Raw genomic sequence first — 19,369 nt, 5'->3', positions numbered from 1 at the left:
TAGAATCTTCTACAAGTACATATCTGAATTTGAAACACAGGTCATAGACTTAAATAGGACCCCTCAGAGGGTTGCATTTAAGTCTGTGGACTACCTGTTGGACAATTCTACTTCTGTTTCCCAAGCTCATGACAGTTATTCTATTTAACTATATCAAAAATGTCAGATTATGTGATTTTAAAAACCCACCAACTCAAACTCAACTTGGGGAATATTTATGGCTATGCAAATTGTGGGTGCAGGGTGTAGATGACTGGAATTCTACCTCAATGGCATCCTCTCAATGACAAATGAAGTTTTGTGCAGCAAAACACTATTTCAGATGGAGATATCTTCTTATGCTTTTCAATCATCAGTAAATGTGTGCTATAACCTGAAAAGCATGTTCTGACATAAGTAGTGCAAATAAAGGTAAGGAGGGTGGTTGTGCAGTGTTGTTTTTGGCATGGATGTCTGTTGCCAATTGCTATAACCATTGGTTGTAGGAGTAGTACATTCCAGCTCACAGAAATATTGCTTTTTCCTGACAGTTACATCTCCCAGATATAATAATTTATGTTCAGGGGTTATAGCATGCTTTGTAGAGTGACCAACGGTACAGAAAAGGGCCTTTAAGCTATCCCATTTTGGAGCAGTTGGCCCATAGCTGTATATGCTTTATCAAAGAATCCCTACAGTGTGGAAACAGGCCCTTCGGCCAAACAAGTCCACGATGACCCTCCGAGCAGCAATCCATCCAGAACCATTCCCCTACCTATTACTCTATATTTATCCGTGACTAATGCACCTAATCTACACATCCCTAAACACTACGGGCAATTTAGCATAGCGCTAAATTCATCCAACCTGCACATCTTTGTGATTGCAGGAGGAAATCAGCAAATCCACACAGACACAGTAGAATGTGCACACAGTCAGTCACCTGAGGCTGGAATCGAACCCAGGACCCTGCCCCTATGAGGCAACAGTGCTAACCACTGAGCCACTATACCACTTTGGTTTCACAAATGCGCATCTAAATACTTCTGAAATGTTGTGAGGATTTCTGACTCTACTATCCTTGTAGGGAGGATTTGCAGATTTCCACATTTCCCAGACATAATATGCTCCTAACCTTAAATCTATGTCCCTGGTCCCTCCAAGGAGAGAGGCTCCTTGCTGTGTATGCACTTCAAGTTTATACAGCTCAGTCAAGACTCTTCCCTTCTTTCTCTAACCTCCCCCTCCACATCCCCAAGCCAAGTCTCCTCTGCCCCAAGTAAAACATCCCCACTTTATCTTGGATGTCCTACTTGTCATCTCACTGTCTATCCCACCACACAAATGTCTTTCTATCTTACAGATGTGCTTGTGTGAATGAAGTACCCTTGTTTGATGAGTGCTAACAAACTTGAGAGTTTTGCCTTTGAGAAAGATGCTACATTTGTGAGTTTACACCACAGTTTTATTGATGCTTAATTAGGGAGAATGTGTTGCAGTCATGGGAAAGATAATGTATTGGTCTTTGTAGATCAATTTCTGTTTGGACAAGTAAAGCAGTGTTTTGTTGTTCACTTTCAGCCTTAATAGATTGTTGAGCTTGCCTAGTATGTAAGGGGACTCCTTCCAAAGCTGCAAGGAAGACGAGGAGGTCAAGAGCATAAACTAGGTGATGTTAAACAGACAAAGAGCTAAGTCACAGCCCTGTTTCACTTTATTCAGCATTTGCTAAACTGTACAGTGCAATCCATACTGTCATAGAGGAACATCACTTGAATAGGATAAGCAGCGAGGAGGAGTGAAGTAGAATTTCACTGGAAGCAGTAGAATTTAAAGGAAGTATTACAGGGGCAGGAACTGAAAGCATGTTATTAATAAGGATGATCACTAAACATGGTTTGGTACTAGTAGGATACTTTGGATAGACAAAGGGTTCTGGAAGACAAAAGATATCACGAGACCAGAGGTTGCATCAAGTCTAAAGAATGAAGATTACAACAGGATGATGTGAGGTAATCCAGGTCATGTCACTAATATCAAAGAAGGCAGTCTTACTGTACACACTACACTAGATGCAATCTCACCAAAAGTCACAGCAAGGCTTCCCTAGTTTTATCTTCCATCCCATTCACAATAAAAGGTCAATGTTATATTTTCCTTTCTAAGTACCCCTTCTATTGAAGATGTAGAAGTAAAAGGGTTTTGTCCATTTGTTAGTAAATATGACGTGAATTAAAGACATTGCAGTGTCACTGTGCCAAAAGTCAAACTCCCTGAACAGCACTGTGGATATACAACAGCAAACTGACTATAATGCTTCTAGCAGGCAACTCACCATCACACCCTAGAACTGTTGGAAGCTGGGAATATAATTGCCAGACCCCTTGCTGAGATATTTGAATCATGGATAGTCACAGGTAAGGTCCGGAAGACTGAAGCTTGTCGAACGTGATACCACTATTTAAGAACGGTAGTAAGCAAAAGCCAGGGAAATATAGACTGGTGATCTTGATGTGGGTGGTGGGCAAGTTGTTGGAAGGACAGGATTTACTTGTATTTGGATAGGCAAGGACTGATTAGAGATAGTCAACATGGCTATGTGCATGAAAAATCATATCTCATGAACTTAAAGTTTTTTGAAGAAGTAACAAAAAATTGATGAGAGCAGAGGACATGATGTAAGTGGACTTTGGTAAGGCGTTCAACAAGGTACACAATGGGAGACTGGTTAGCAAGGTTATCTCTCAGGGAATAAGGAAAACTAGCTATTTGGATACAGAATTGGCTCAAGGGTAGAAGATAGAGGGTGGTAGTGGAAAGTTGCTTTTCAGCTTGAGGACCGAGACCAGTGGAGTGCCACAAGGATCAGTGCTGGGTCCACCACTTTTCATCATTTGTATAAATGGTGTGGATATGAACAGGGGAGGTATTGTTAATACATTTGCAGATTACACCAAAATTGGAGGTGTAATGGACAATGAAGAAAGTTATCTCTTGATCAGATAGGCCAATGGGGTGAAGAGTTGCAGATGGAGTTTAATTTAGATTAATACGAGGTGCAGCATTTTGTAAAAGCAAATCAGACCAGGACTTACCATTAAGGTGTCTAAAAGGTCCTAGGGAGTGTTGCTGAATAAAGAGACCCCGGAGTACAGACTCAGTTCCTCGAAAGTAGAGTCGCAGGTAAATCTTTTCTGAACCCTTTCAAAATTTCACAACATCTTTCCGATAGGAAGTAGACCAGAATTGCACACCATATTCCAAAAGTGGGTGAACCAATGTCCTGTACAGCCGCACCATGACCTCCCAACTCCTGTACTCAATACTCTGACCAATAAAGGAAAGCATACCAAACGTCTTCTTCACTATCCTATCCACCAGCAACTCCACTTTCAAGGAGCTATGAACCTGCACTCCAAGGGCACTTTGATAGTAAGGGCAGTGTTTGGTATGCTTTACTTTATTGGTCAGGTGTATTGAGTATAGGAACTGGGAGGTCATGTTGCAGCTGTACAGGACATTAGTTCGACCACTTTTGGAATATTGCGTGCAATTCTGGTCTCTTTCCTACCAGAAAGATGTTGTGAAACTTGAAAGGGTTCAGAAAAGATTTACAAGGATATTGCCAGGGTTGGAGGCTTTGAGCTATAGGGAGAGGTTGAATAGGCTAGGACAGTTTTCCCTGGAGCGTCAGAGGCTGAGGGGTGACCTTATAGAGGTTTATAAAATCATGAGGGATATGGATAGGATAAATAGACAGTCTTTTCGTTGGGATAGGGAGTCCAGAACTAGAGGGCATAGGTTTAGGCTGAGAGGGGAAAGATAAATGGGATCTAACTTTTCCACACAGAAGGTGGTGTGTGTATATAGAATGAGATGCTAGAGGAAGTGGAGGACATTGGTACAATGGCAGTATTTAAAAGGCATCTGGATGTGTATATGAATAGGAAGGGTTTAGAGGGATATGGGCCAAGTGCTGGCAAATAGGACTAGATTAGGTTAGGATATCTGGTTGGCATGGATGAGATAGACCAAATGATCTGCTTCCATGCTGTACATCTCAATGATTCTAAGGTGAACTAGGAATGGGCAATACAGTAAACGCTAGCCCAGCTAATGCCCACGTCTCCTGAGTGAAGGGGGGAAAAAAAAAAAGAGGAGAGACTTTAATCAGAGTTACAGAATCATAAAAAAAGGGAATAAATGGTCTTCAAGGACACAGTAGCTCACTTGAAAAAATAGCAATGACAGCTGTTTTGAAGGGAACAGATAGTTATAAGTGCAAGATAGTGACTGGAAATAGCTGGGGAAGAATGAACTGAACAAATATGGCTGCAAACATCAGGCCAAATTCAAGGCAGTTCAAAAATCCTGAAACTTTTCTAAGGACAAGCGTTCAGAAATGGAATTATAATTTCATGGTGCGCTGGAGGAAAGGGGGACTAGGAGGGAGGGCATGTGCTAAGGAACACGTGAACACCTTATGATGGCGGTGAGCTGCCTTCTTAATCTTTGCAGTCAATGTGATGTAGGTACATGTGAACATAGGTGATTGGAGATCACATGATGCCAAGATCAAGACAATAAACATTAACTTATTGATGATGGTAAACTCAGGAGAATGGCTAAGGGGAGCAGATGCAAAGTCTGAAATCAGAGGATAGATGTCATTTATATGCAATGGGAAAGACAATACATCACCTTTCAGACTTGATTTGTTGTTGTGTTGTTTTTCACTTTGATTTGCTAGGTAAATATAATCAGTGTTCAAAAATGAATTAAAAAAGACTCAAGCTTGAAACAGCTCAGAATTCTTACTTCATATTAATTTTTTTTTAAAATATAAAATTTAAACCTACCAGCCTCAAGCAGCATACATTCAAGTCTGATCAAAAACAAAAACACTGATCTGACATGTAAACAAAGAAGCTTAGTAGTTAGTACAATTTTCAAAAACAAATTTGAAATTAAATCATAATTATTCCACTGATTGCCAGCTTGCACTGTTATTTGGTTTCATGGTAAGTTCAGTACTTATTCAATTGTCACATTACTGTTTAACAAACTTTCAAATCAGCCAGATGGGAATATGACATCCATTTCAAAGTCAAAGACTTTGTACATGTCACGCAAGACCTCAGGAAAATGTTTCAAGAGAGACTTCATGGGAAACGGCACCTGTTTATCAATGTGGTTAAAATATCTGAAGGAAATCTATACCAGTAGTGAAAAAACTGTATCAAATTCAAGAGCTTGGTGTAGGTGATAATCAATACAAGTAAAAAAAATGCAATTAAATTAGACCTCCACAAATTTTAGTTTACAGATTTTTTAACTCAGAAATATGTTGACAGGAAAATGGAGAAGCAGGTAGGAATGAAGCAACAAAAATAATCAGTTCTGGAGAAACTCAGCAGCTCTGGCATCTGTGGTGGCATTGGTTGAGAGTCCAATACAATTCTTCTCAGGAAGATAACAAAGTAGTCTTCACAAGGTTTCCGATAAATTTCACTTCAATGGATGCGAAATTGACTCAGGAGTGAGGAACAGGGCCAGAAAATGCAAAATATATCCAAACTGCATTGCTACTGAGGTAACAATTGCAGCCATGGGGAGAAAATTAAGAACAAAAAAAAGACTATAAATTATGATAAATGTTTGCACTGGTCACAGATGAATGCATTTCAGGAACCTTCTGTTCTGAAATATTAAAATAGGGCAACTTTTTTTTCCACTGCACAGCTGGATTCCATTATAACCAAAAGCAACAATCGTGTAGATCCTGGAAACTTGAAATGATTTTTTAGAATATTTAGCTTTAATTTTATATTAATTACTGCTTTTTTGGTGCACTAAAGATCTGGGATGGTACTATTGTTTAGAGGTGTGTGTAGAGCACTGGCATCCAAATGATACAAGAAAAATTGCAATTAATGTTGTGTAATACACATCCTTTGTGACATTCTTATTTACTACACCTAGACAGATCAACAGATGTCAATTAAAACATTAATTGCGAGTCTTCTGACCCAAATTCCTATTTGTATTTTTTTCCCCCCTTTTTAAAGAATTACAGGCTAGTTACTCAGATGGCTCATTGGGCAAATAGCAATTAGTTTTGTTGGATAAAAAAACTTAAAAGATTCACCATCTGAATTGCAGTTCGGAGTGCAATGCCATTAAATGCCATAATGTTGGACTTTGAATGTGACATGTCAACTTCAGTTGTAGAATTAGTCACAGTCAGAGTTGTGCAGTACAGAAACAAACGCTTTGCTCCAACTCTTCCACACTGACATCCTAAATTAATCTAGACCCATTTGCCAGCATTTGGCCCATATCTCTGCAAACCCTTCTTATGTACCCATCCAGGTGCCTTTTAAATATTGCAATTGTGCCCATCTCCACCAATTTCTCTGGCAGCTCATTCCATACACACACCACTGAGGTTGCTCCTTTAATGTCTCAAAGGCTCATCTTAACCTTTGCTCTCTAGTGTTGGACTCCTCTACCTTCAGAAAAAGACCATGGCTATTCACTTTATCCACACAGGTCATGATTTTATAAACGTCTGTAGGACAGGAGAGAATCACGGTGGCAAGAGCTACTCCTTTGTTTGATGCTTTTTCAAAGCTGGAGCCGATTTCCTTGATTTCTTACAGCAGTATAAAAAACAACTTTAAAAATGGTGAGAGCGAGAGAGAGGTTTTACCACCATGTTGGAGGATTTGAGCTACTCAGAGACTGAATAGGCTGGGGCTGTTTTCGCTGAAGCGGAGGCTGAGGGGTGACCTGAGAGAGGTCGATAAAATCATGAGGGACATGGATAGGATAAATGGTCACGGTCTTTTTCCCCCCAGAGTGGGGGTGGGGGGGGGAAAGAAAAGAAAAAAAAAGATGGCATAGGTTTACAGTGAGGGGGGAAAAAATTTGAAAAAAGTGACCCAAGGGACGACTTTTCCATGCAGAGGGCGGTGAGTGTATGGAATGAGCTACCAGAGGGAGTGTTGGAAGCCGATACAATTACAGCAGTTAAAAGCCATCCGGATGGGTATATGAATAGGGAGGGTTTATAGGGATATGGGACAAGTGCTGGCAGATGGGACTAGATTAGTTTAGGATATCAGGGCAGCATGGTCGGATTGGACTGAAGGGCATTACAGCTACCACTGAATAGCACAAGCGCACACAGTCATTATTTTGTCTTAGTCTTATATTAATTATATAAAATTAATCATATCTATACACATTTTTATCATGCTTGCAACATTGCTACAATGTGCGAACAGAATATGAAGGGATTCTCTGCTAATGTTGGATTTGCATTTTGGGCACTTGCTCAGTAACAAAGGCCACACCGAAGTAAAGCAATTAAGTAATTTCGGTCATAAAAATTAGCAAAATTAATTATTCTGTTTATTGACAAATGGACAAAATGCTTGAGGATCTGAGTGCTGATCATCTTCTACCAGTTATCAGTCACATAGCACGAAACAGATCTTTTTGACCAATTAGTCCACGCTGACCATGTTCCCAATCTAAACTAATCCCATTTCTTTACATTTGACTTGTATCCCTACGAACCTTTCCTATTCATGTATATATCCAAATACTTGGAAACATTACTACAATACTTGCATCCACCACTTCTTCTGGCAGTTTATTCCACATACAAACACACAAAAAAGTTGCCCATTACATCAGTTTAAAACTTTCTCCTCTCACCTTCAAAACTAGAGGGCATATTTTAACTCCTCCAACCTAAGTAATAGGCCTTTGCTGTTCACCTTAACTACCAAGAAGGTCACCCCTCAAGGTTTAATTCACAGTGCTATTTTGCGGAGCTGCCACTATAACCTAAGTTCCAACTAGCTACTTTGCAGACCTACATTAGTTCAGGGTCCAACTTAAAATGTTCCCTCAGCATGTTTAAATACTCATGTCCGTACCCGTCCTTACCTCAGAAACGTCCTCCAGTCTCCACAATCTTGTTGCCAGATTTGTGGACTTCCTAAACTTGACCTCTTCTGTCATTTTCTGAATGGTTTCAGGTTGTTGTGGTTCTGTCCGCCGAGCTGGGAATTTTTGTTGCAAACGTTTCGTCCCCTTTCTAGGTGACATCTTCAGTGCTTGGGAGCCTCCTGTGAAGCGCTTCAGTGCGGATTCCTCCGGCATTTATATTGGTTTGAATCTGCCGCTTCCGGTTGTCAGTTGCTGTCCGTTTAGTGGTTAGTTGGTGTTCATGGATACAGGTTGTTAGCTGTCTTACTGTTTGTCCTATGTAGTGTTTTGTGCAGTCCTTGCATGGGATTTTGTACAGTACGTTGGTTTTGCTCATGCTGGGTATCAGGTCCTTTGTCCTGGTGAGTTGTTGTCTGAGTGGCTGTTGGTTTGTGTGCTATTATGAGTCCTAGTGGTCACAGCAGTCTGGCTGTCAGTTTAGAAATGCTCCTGATGTATGGGAGTGTGGCCAGTCCTTTGGGTTGTGGCATGTCCTCATTTAGTTGTCTTTCCCCAAGGCATCTGTTGATGAAATTGCACAGGTATCCGTTCTTGGTGAATACCTTGTATAGGTGCTCTTCTTCCTCTTTTTGTAGTTCAGGTGCGCTGCAGTGTGTTGAGGCCCTTTTGAATAACGTCCTGATGCAACTTTGTTTGTGTGTGTTGGTATACCTGACAGCCAGATTGCTGCGACCACTAGGACTCATAACAGCACACAAACCAACAGCCACTCTCAGACAACAACTCACTAGGACAAAGGACCTGATACCCAGCAGGAGCAAAACCAACGTACTGTACAAAATCCCATGCAAGGGCTGCACAAAACACTACATAGGGCAAACAGGAAGACAGCTAACAACCTGCATCCATGAACACCAACTAACCACTAAACGACACAACCAGCTATCCCTAGTAGCCATTCACTCAGATGACAAACAACACGAATTCAATTGGGACAACACCACTATTATAGGGCAGGCCAAACAGAGAACAGTCAGGGAATTCCTAGAGGCATGGCACTCATCCACAAATTCGATCAACAGACACATCGACCTAGACCCTATATACCGGCCACTGCAGCGGACAGCAACTGACAACCGGAAGCGGCAGATTCAAACCAGTATAAATGCCGGAGAAATCAGCACTGAAGCGCTTCACAGGAGGCTCCCAAGCACTGAAGATGTCACCTAGAAAGGGGACGAAACGTTTGCAACAAAAATTCCCAGATCGGTGAACAGAACCACAACAACAAGCACCCGAGCTACAAATCTTCTCACAAACTTTGAATGGTTTCAGGTGTCTGGCCTAAATGTCCGGGTATTCCTCACAAAACTGCACTTTAAAACATTATACTTTTTAGCTTGCCATTCAATCTGAATTAATCCACTCTGAAAACCTGGAAATATTTTTCTACCTAACAAATGTACTCACATCACTTAAGTTGCACAGAATTTTGATAATCCATTTTAATGATATAGCTGTTTGCTAAGTTTGCAGCTTGCTTTTGCTAGATTTGGCATTTCCCAAGTTTACAATCTGTCTTTCAAATGCAGATTCCTAAATAATTTGTGGAGAGAAAGCAAACAACAGGAAGCTCAGGTTCATTTTTGCAGGTAAATCATCTGGAAAGGTGAAGTAGCAATTTACCTGCACTTCAGCCAATCTAATCTACATATTCACTGCTCAGGTGTGGTTTCTTCTACACTATGGAGGCGAAACAGAGACATGACATCCACTTTGTGGAACACCTATGTTCTGTCTGCAGTGACCCTGAGCTTTGTGTTGCTGACTAACATCGGTCTCCGATTTGCTGCAGTACTTCAGCAAAGCTCAGCACAAATCTAGAAGAATAGCATCTAATTTTCCACTTAGGGACCAGCAGCCTTTGGGACTTTTTTTTAAAAAAAGGCCTGTTCAATAATTTTAAAGGCAAAAGTACCTTCTCCCAAATAGAAGAGGTCAAAACAGTGAACATTTTCAAGAAAGAATTACATATTGTTCTTGGGACCAAAGGGTAATAGGAGGGAGAAGATTTGGGTACCAAGTTTGATAATCAGCCATGACCAAATTTATTGGCTGAGCACTCTTGAGGGGCCATTGTTGCTATGTCTAACTTGGAAGGGGCAGAGCAGAAAGAGAATTTTGGGGGCGGGGGGGGGGGGGGGGGGGGGGGGTCAGTCGCTGCTAGTAGTTTATTCTAAAAAAAAGTTCAAAATACTGCCTACAGACAGAAGCCCAGCTTGGAAGTGGAAAGCGTTACTTCTGTTGGGTAGCGTTCATCAGCATTTATGCCAATCCAAACTGACATTAGAAAATATACAATTTAGGTACAAGTACTGGAACTTTCTTACAGTTTAAACAAAAAAAAACCAAACCTTGGATTGAATTGGAACACATACTTAGAATCACGAGGACAGAAACAGATCCTTCAGTCCAAGCCGAACATAATCAAAACGTAAACTAGTCCGAAATATGCTCCTAGCACATATCCCTCCAAACCTTTCTATTCATGTGTCCATCCAAATGCCTTTTAAGGTGGCTGTAAATGTAGCTGCATTCACCACTCTCTCAGTATGTTCATTCCCCACACAAACCACACTGTATAAACAATTTGCCTCATGCAATTTTAAAAATCTCCCTCAAAAAAATGCACAATAAACATCCATCCTAAAAAGGAAAAAATAACAATTTTACCTACTCATTTTATAAACTTCTATTCTTGCCACTCAACCTCCTATGCTCCAGTGAAAAGAATCAGAGTCTATCCAGCTTTTCTTTAGAACTCAAACCTCCCACACCTGGCAACATCCTGGTAAATCTCTTCTGAACCCGCTCCAGCTTGATCACGTCCTTCCCATAACTAGACAATCAGAACTGGAGGACCCAGAACCGATCCCTGTGGAACATCACTGGTCTCAGGCCGCCAATCCAAAAAAAAATCAAACCTCCACCATCACCCAGTCTTCTGCCAGTAAGACATTATGCAATTAGCAAGCTCACCCTGAATCCTCTTCTCTCATTCATGTAAATGATTTAGATGAGAATACAGAATGCACTGTTAGTAAGTTTGTGGACAACACCAAATTTGGTGACATTGTAATCTTAGAAAGCCTTCACTGTCTACAAAGAGTGAGTCAATGGGCTGATAAATGGCAGATGGAGTTCAATCTGAATAAATGGGAGGTATTGTTCTTATATCAAAATGCAAGGGTAGGGCTTACAGTTAATAACAGGGTCTTTGATAGTATTCTGGAACATAGGGACCTAGGGGTGCAGTTACATAATTCTTTGAGGTTTGTGTCACAGACAGGGTGGTTAAAGGCATTTGACATGCTTGCCTTCACTGCTCACTCCTTTTGTAGTAGTAGTTGGGAAGCCATGTGGAGGTTGTACCAGAATACACTGTCCAGTTCTGATGTTTAAAAGTCTAGTTTATAGAATAGTGCTGATGTCAAGGTGACCGCGTTGGACTAGGGTGAACAAAGTCAGAAGTCACAATACCAAATTGTGGTCTAATAGGTTTATTTGAAGTCACCAGCTTTTGGAGGGCTGCTCCTTCGACTTCACCTGGAAGCATTTGAGAAGGGAAGCTGATTCCTCCCCCTGCCCCCGAAGTCTTAAGACTAAATTTCACTATAGAAATTTTAAAAAGTTAACTCCAATTCACTTTATGTTGTCAAGATTGCTGTCTTCAGGGGCAAAGAGCAGTGAAGCACTCAGACAACATTCTGATTCAGAAGTATTACCAATGAGGTAATTGTGGAATGCACAAAACTTTGCATAAGAGCAGAAAACCTGAAGACACAGCATTAATTATTAGCTTTTAACTGTGAAGGACATGTTTCTGCAACATTTGCAAAGTGGCTTTCTTGAGCACTACCTTGAACTTCCAACTAGAAAATGGCAACATTAGACCTTGTACTGCTCAACGAAACGCTAATTAGAATTTGTCGCAAAAGGAACCAAGACCAAAGTGCAAGTATGTAAAGTGCTATCATCGATTTAAATTGTGTTACTTTCAACTCCAAATAGTGTTTTAAATCTTAAAAAATGCATGAAGCTTTAAGGGTCAAAGTGGCAAAAGGGGCAAGGGTGGACTGGGAAATGACATTAAAGGCACGATTGCCAACTGGAAATGGAAAGCGAACTGGTACACCATATTTGACAAAAATACATTCCTTTAAGAAGTGGACTAAAAAGACAGCAAAGGCAGCATCCAACTATGAATAACAAATCAAGTATTGCATTAAATCAAAGGAAGGGACCTGTAAATTTGCCAAAAGAAGTCTGGAAAATTGCAGAATTCTAAAATGCTCCCAATGAGGAATAAGAAAAAGAAATTAAAAGATAGAAAACAGAATTAGAGTAAAGCACAATACGTAAAAACAGACCAAAACCTTCTGTGGTTATGTAAAACTGAGAAGATCAGCAAAAGGAAGTGTGGTTTTATTACAAGCTGACAAGAAAACTTCCAATAGAGAAAATAGAAATAAAAAAAAATGCCGCATACATCTTCACCAAAAACCTTCCATAAATAAGAGAATCTAGGGACTAGTGTAAACAAGGAACTGCAAGATTAATTTAAACAAAAAGAAATGAGACAAGAAAAATTAATGAGACTTAAATTATGTAAACTCAATTAGACTGGAGGACATACATCCTACAGCATTGAAAGAAGTGTGCAGAAATGGTTGAGGAGTTTGAGGTCATCTTTCAAAATTGTGTCAACCTTGGAGTGTTCCCTGCATATTGGAAAGTGTCAAATATAATCCTACCATCTTAAAAAAAACTAGAGACCCATTAGTCTAATATAGGGGTAAGTTTAAGGAAATGTGCAAGGCACATTTTTCACACAAAAGGTACAGTGTGCCAGAAGTGGTGGTGGTAGGAGCAGACAATAGGAGCATTCAAGAAGCACCTGGATGAATAGGAAGGGAAGAGGCAGACAGATCCTGTTAAGTGAAGGCAGTTTTAATGTAGAAAGGCAAAATGTATTAGGGCAGACTTGGAGGACCATTGGGCCTGCTCCTTTGTTGAATCGATCTTTCTAAACACTACAGGCAGAGGGTTTATTTGTTGATGGCAGAGAACTCACATCAAAATAGGAACATGTTGCAGACAAGATGGATGTTTGCACAAATGAAAAGTTCTAAATTAAATTGCTTATAAAACAAAGAAAAAAAAAGTTACTGACTGCAAAAAAATTAATCTTTAAATGCTTTAAAGTAAGGTTAAAATTTGTATTTAATTACAAAAATAATTAAGAATATTACAGGCAAAGGATGAACTGTAAACAGAAAAGATTGCTTTTACATCCTTAGGGTCTCTGAAAACACTCTGCGGTCAATTAAGCCCAGTCATGTTAGAACTTAGAAAATGCTATAGCTAGAGCAGATCAGAGGCTGAACATTCAATGTTAGGTGGCTCACCAACTCCTAAATCCTTTTACTCACCTACAAAAAGGTATCAGTACACAACATATCGCCTTCTGAATGTGCCTTAGCAAAGAAGATCCGGAGAGATGCGCAGTGGTTTTTGCTTGTTTATTTTAAGCAACTCAGTGATGCGGGATTCTGTGCTCCATAGGTTGTTCCCTGCGACGCACAATGAAACAAACATTCACTGGGCCTGGAGGACCATGAACTCAGTGAAAGATATTCTTTGGTCTGTGGAAAAAAAGTGAAGACTGCAGATGCTGGAGATCAGAGCTGGTCAGCATCCAAGGAGCAGGAGAAATGATGTTTCAGGAATTCCTGAAGGGCTTATGCCCAAAACGTCGATTCTCCTGTTCCTTGGATGCTGCCTGAGCTGCTGCGCTTTTCCACTGACATTTTTCAACTCTTTGGTCTGTCCAAAACTTATTGGTTTTCCATCGTAAAGATGTATTATTCAACAAGTGTTGCAGACTAGCACAGTCTAAAAGAGTCCTGGACTACTTAAGAAAGGCTGGAAGAAAAAGCCAAGGAACTACAGACCGGTGAGCCTCAGTGGTGGTTAAGTTGTTGGAGGGGATTCGGAGGGATAGGATTTACATGCATTTGGAAAGGCAAGAAGTAATTGGAGAAAAGCATGGCTACGCATGGGAAACAGTGTCTCTAACTTGATTAAGTTTATTAATGAGACAACAAAGAAGATTTGTGAAAGCAGAGGCACAAGTATTGTTGGTTATGAACTTCAAAGCATTCGTCCCTGTTCCACATAATAGACTAGCTGGTAAGGTTAGATCGTATAGAATCTAGGGGGAAGCCAGCCAAGTGGATAAAAATATTGGTTTGAAGGTAGGAGACACAGGGTGATGATAGCTAATCCATCTAACTTGCACATCTTTGGACTGTGGGAAGAAACTGGAGCACCCTCTGGAAACCCACAGACATAAGGAGAATGCGCAAACTCCAATCCAAGGTTGGAATCAAACCCAGATTGCTAGCATTACGAGGCAGCAGTGCTAACCACCGACTCACCATGTCACCCAGTTGCAGGTAGATGGTGGTGAAGGTGGTGTTTGGCACACTTTCCTTCATTGGTCAGTGCAGAGTAAAAAAAAAAGAGTTGGAATGCAGTGCTCTGGCTGTGCAGAACATTGGTGAGGCCGCTTTTGGAACACTGCGTACAATTCTATTCACCCTTTCATAGGAAGTGGATTGTTAAACTTGAGGCTTCAGGAAAGACTCTCAAAGACTAGAGTATTTCAGCTATAAGGAGATGCAGAATAGGTTGGGACATTTTTCCCCTGGAGTGGAGACCTTAGAGATTTAAGATCATGAGGGGCATGGATAGTTTGAATAGTCTAGTCTTTTCCTAGGGTGGCACATTCCAAAAATAAAGGGCATAGGTTTAACACGAAAAGGGAAAGGATTTAAAAAGCAACTGAGGGGGTAATTTTTTCCCCCCCCAACAAAGGGTGGTGTGTGAATGGAATGACCAGCCAGAGGAAGTGATGGAATTAGAACACTTTAGGGCACCTGGATGGGTATATGAATAGGGAGTAGTGAGGGGGAGCACAGGCCAAATGTGACAAAAAGGGACTAGGTCAGATTGGGATGTCTGGTCAAAGTGGATGAGTTGGACCAAACGGTCCATTTCTGTACCAAGGGAAGCACTAAAGTCCTAAACAACTGCAGCCATGGCACAGTTGGGAAAGATCACCTCTTAAATCCACCCCCCCTCCCCCAAAGTATAACAAGGATCCATTTAGTTGTTGGATCCTCTCAATGGCTCAAAATGAATAAAGTTTCCTGTACAAAGGCATCTTCTACTTTTTTTGGCAACTACAGAGCTGCTCAGAATTTTTGTGAAAATCACTTTTGAAATGAAGACAAATCACATAACAGAAGTAATTAGTTTAAATAAACTCAGCAGGTTTGGCAATTGCCTGTACAGAGTGATCATGTTTAGTTGTACTATTTCATTCTGAAGATCCTGGATTTTTGAACAGCCTTGTCAATTTGTCACATGCCATTCAACCTTCCATCCACATACATATCCTGTACATTAACTTTAGAAACTACATTTAATATTTAAAAAACAACTGCTCTCTCCACAGATGCTAGATCTGTTCACTTACTCCAGTACTAAGCATTTGCTTGTTTGGCTGGAGGCAACACTATCCAGGACAAGCAGGCAAAAGTGAAGACTGCAGATCAAAGTTGAGAGTGTGGTACTGGAAAAGCACAGCAGGTCAGGCAGCATCCGAAGAGCAGGAGAGTAGGTGAAAGGGAGGACTGGAGATGCTGGATGTTAGAGTCAGAGTGCTCATTCTCGATGAAGGGCTTTTGCCAGAAACATTGATTCGCTTGCTCCTCAGATGCTGCCTGACCTGCTGTGCTTTTCTAGCACCACATGCTCAACATTTTCCAGGGCAAGCAGTCCATTCCAGACATTATGTCATGGCTGCAGCATTTAGTATGTATAAAATGCAACATGGCAAGTCATGGAGGCTTCTTCATTAGTACATTTCATGCAAATAATACCAAACCAGGACAACAGGTGCAGAGAAAACCAAGATCAAGAAATACCCCACTGTCACTTGAATACATGATCACCATCCCTTCACTGTTGCTGAAACAGCTGCCTATAGAATTATGGAAATCTCAATTAAAAACAGTACAGTTTCATAAAGATGACTCAACACTGTCCCAAGGAAAACCAAAGATTAGCAGTTAATAGTGGCTTTCCTAAAGATGGATCCTGAAAAAAAAATAATTCACACAGAAAATCTGTTTGATAATTTAAAAAAAGTAACAAATGCATATAGATTTAGATATTAATCCAAATAAGTTTATTAAATGTTTAAGCATATCATGATAAGCTGTACTGGGAAAGCATATGGTCACATCGTTTGGAAGCAAAGTGCTTATATCAATCCAACTCAAGTAGGTAGGGAATCCATAAGGGTCAAGATCAATCCATTTTTAGCACCAATGAAAATGAGTGGAGCAGGATGACAGCTTCAATTTCTACATTCACACAGAACCCACTTTTCAGAGTTTGAATACAAGAATAGAGTTTTTTTGTATCTATAATCACTTTAAAACAATAACATCCTTCAAAATCACTGGCAGACAGAACAGATTGTTAATCCTAATTTGAAACCTCAATAACCACTGTACAATCTGAAGTGCATTCTGTAACATGCCCAAATTTGAAGTGGTAATTATCCATAATTTCAAGTTTTCCAGTTTTAGCAAATATAATAGGTAAGAGAAAAAATTTGATTTCACTCAGAGTTTAACACCCTCATTATAATCTCTCAATTAGCTGTCACTAAGAGTTAAAAATCCATATTGATTCCCACCTTTAATCTTCAGAAATCAGAACTAGTGGTGAAAACTTTCAAAGATTGGAAGAATAACTTTAAGAAACATCACATACACTAGTCAGTCAGTTATAAAAGCAAACTACTGGGAATTTAAATTAAATGCCAAATTGATAACATTTCAACCGATCATGATTGCAGCCAGACACCTATCCAACCACAGTTACAAACCCAGCAGTATCACAATTTAAATACAGCACGTTAAGACAAAGTTTTCACACCTGAAAACACGTTCTACACAATTGACAACTTCCTTCAGTGAATAAACCTATTAATTTCACAAGTTTAATACATTGTCTAGGAACGATTAGATCTGTCTTAAAAACATTAGACCAACATGCAATTTTTGCTGGAAGTTTCCCAATTATCAACAGATTAAGAAGTTTCGCCATGTTCGGTGACTAGACTTCCTGACATTTCAATAAAAAAAATGTAACATCTTCGAAGATAACTGTCCACATTTGCGAGGCCTTATAGCTTGCCCTCCTCACATGCATAAGAGGTCCCAGACCAGAATACAGGCGGCCAAGTGGATTGAAAAGGCGGCCTAGAGCAAGGAGCGGTGAAGGAAGTAAAAGGTGGAACAAAACCTCCTTCCAACTGGATCAATACCCAGGATGTATCCAGTCAGTAGCGCAGAGATAACCTTCGGAGTGAGAGCTTTACAACGTGCATTCCGAGACCCCAAAGTCTCGCCCACCATTTCACAATATCGTGCGCACACCACTCGGATTTCTTTTAAAAAGAAGTCGTTAGCCACATTGACCCTTATCCTGGAGCACCCACAAACTGCCAACCGCAGGCAGACCGCCCAAGAAGCGATCGGGGCGGCGGAGATAGAGAGATATTTCCTTACCCCGACCCCACGCGGCCGCCATTTTACCCCCTCTACAAGGGGGGGAGTGAGAGAACGCGGACCGAGAAGGGTGAGCGGCAAAGCGGACCGAAAAGTGAGAGACAGGGGTTAAGCAGAGAGAGACGGCAGCAGCAGGAGAACGAAATTTAAAAAAAGAGAAATGGAAAAAAAATTAAGCATCCGTGCTCGCTTCCCGCCAAACCCCCTTTTCCCGCTTGGAGATTTTTTTTCCCCCTCTTGAATGTATTCGCTTCTTCGTCCTGTCCAATCCCGAAGGCGGGGGAAAGCGGGATTGTGGGGGGGGGGGGGGGGGGGGGGGGGGGAGAAAGAGAGTTGTGTGATAAGAAGCTACCCCCACGCCGTATCACTGCCTCTTCTCACTCCCATTTTCCTGTCCAACTCCAGCTCGCAGCCTGTTGGCAGCAATTTGCCGGACTTACCCCGCGCTTTTGCCCCTCTGATTGGCTCCGGTATTAAACACAATGCCCCGGCGGCGAATAGGAACACAGCAGCACAAGATGGCGACCAACTGCGAGCGGCCTTCTCCTTCGCGAAACCGCTTGCTACGCATGCGCTGTCCGGCCGCCGATGAGGGGGCGGGGAGCCGCACCACTGCACCTGCGCGGCATTCACGTCCGCCTCCTCGAGGAAATCTGGTATGAATCACGTGGTGCCTTTGGATCACGTGGGCCCTGGCGCTGCAGGGGCATGTGACGCCGGTGAGGTGCTGCCGCCATCTTGGTAATGGAATTTCTTTTTTCGTTCGTGTTGGCTTCTGCCTGGCAGCCTGCTTTTTTTTCTTTTGAACTTACCATGTTTTTTTAATTAATTACCCGAGAAAAATCCACCGCAGATGCCTTTTGAACAAAGGAATGGGAAAGACTGTAAGTCACTTGAAAGTGTCTTGTGACAAGCCCCATCTGTTGAATGGTAGTTTGTGAAGATTTGTTGGTGTCTCTGGCTGAGCCAGCATTTATTGCCTATTCTGAAAATGTGTTGCTGGTTAAAGCACAGCAGGTTAGATTAGATTACTTACAGTGTGGAAACAGGCCCTTCGGCCCAACAAGTCCACACCGACCCGCCGAAGCGCAACCCACCCATACCCCTACATTTACCCCTTACCTAACACTACGAGCAATTTAGCATGGCCAATTCACCTGACTCGCACATCTTTGGACTGTGGGAGGAAACCGGAGCACCCGGAGGAAACCCACGCAGACACGGGGAGAACGTGCAAACTCCACACAGTCGCCTGAGGCGGGAATTGAACCCGGGTCTCAGGCGCTGTGAGGCAGCAGTGCTAACCACTGTGCCACCGTGCCGCCCACAACATGGGGCAGCATCCAAGGAACAGGAAATTCGACGGTTCGGGCATAAGCCCTTCATCAGGATAATTTATTGCCTATTCCCAATTGCTGAGGGGGCAGTTAAGAGTCATCTACATTGCTGAGGTCTGGAGACACATGTAGGCTAGACAAAGTGAGGATGGCAGTTTCCTTTCCTAAAAAGACATTGGTAGACTAGATGAGTTTTTCTAACTGTTGGTATTGGTTTCACCCTCATCGTTAGTCTCGTGATTCTGGATTCTTTTTATGGAATTCAAATTTCACAGCTTGTCATGATGCTGGAGATCAGAGCTGAAAATGTGTTGCTGGAAAAGCGCAGCAGGTCAGGCAGCATCCAAGGAACAGGAAATTCGATGTTTCGGGCATAAGCCC

At 41.4% G+C, this 19,369-nt stretch overlaps 1 protein-coding gene across 4 annotated transcripts in view; it reads right to left on the bottom strand.

Moving 5' to 3' along the window:
* Positions 1-18,216, bottom strand: part of LOC132828143 (nuclear transcription factor Y subunit alpha-like) — a 69,409-nt gene extending 51,193 nt beyond the window's left edge. For all 4 annotated transcript variants that reach the window (XM_060845063.1, XM_060845064.1, XM_060845065.1 and 1 more), the window contains exon 1: positions 18,092-18,216. The gene's annotated coding sequence lies outside the window, so the exon portion shown is untranslated. The remainder of the gene's footprint in view (positions 1-18,091) is intronic.
* Positions 18,217-19,369: the final 1,153 nt, after the last annotated feature.

Source organism: Hemiscyllium ocellatum, chromosome 26 (genome assembly GCF_020745735.1).
Source record: "Hemiscyllium ocellatum isolate sHemOce1 chromosome 26, sHemOce1.pat.X.cur, whole genome shotgun sequence".
Lineage (NCBI taxonomy): Eukaryota > Metazoa > Chordata > Chondrichthyes > Orectolobiformes > Hemiscylliidae > Hemiscyllium > Hemiscyllium ocellatum.
Note: the sequence above shows the minus strand (reverse complement) of the source record. Positions and strands in the feature narration are given on the sequence as shown.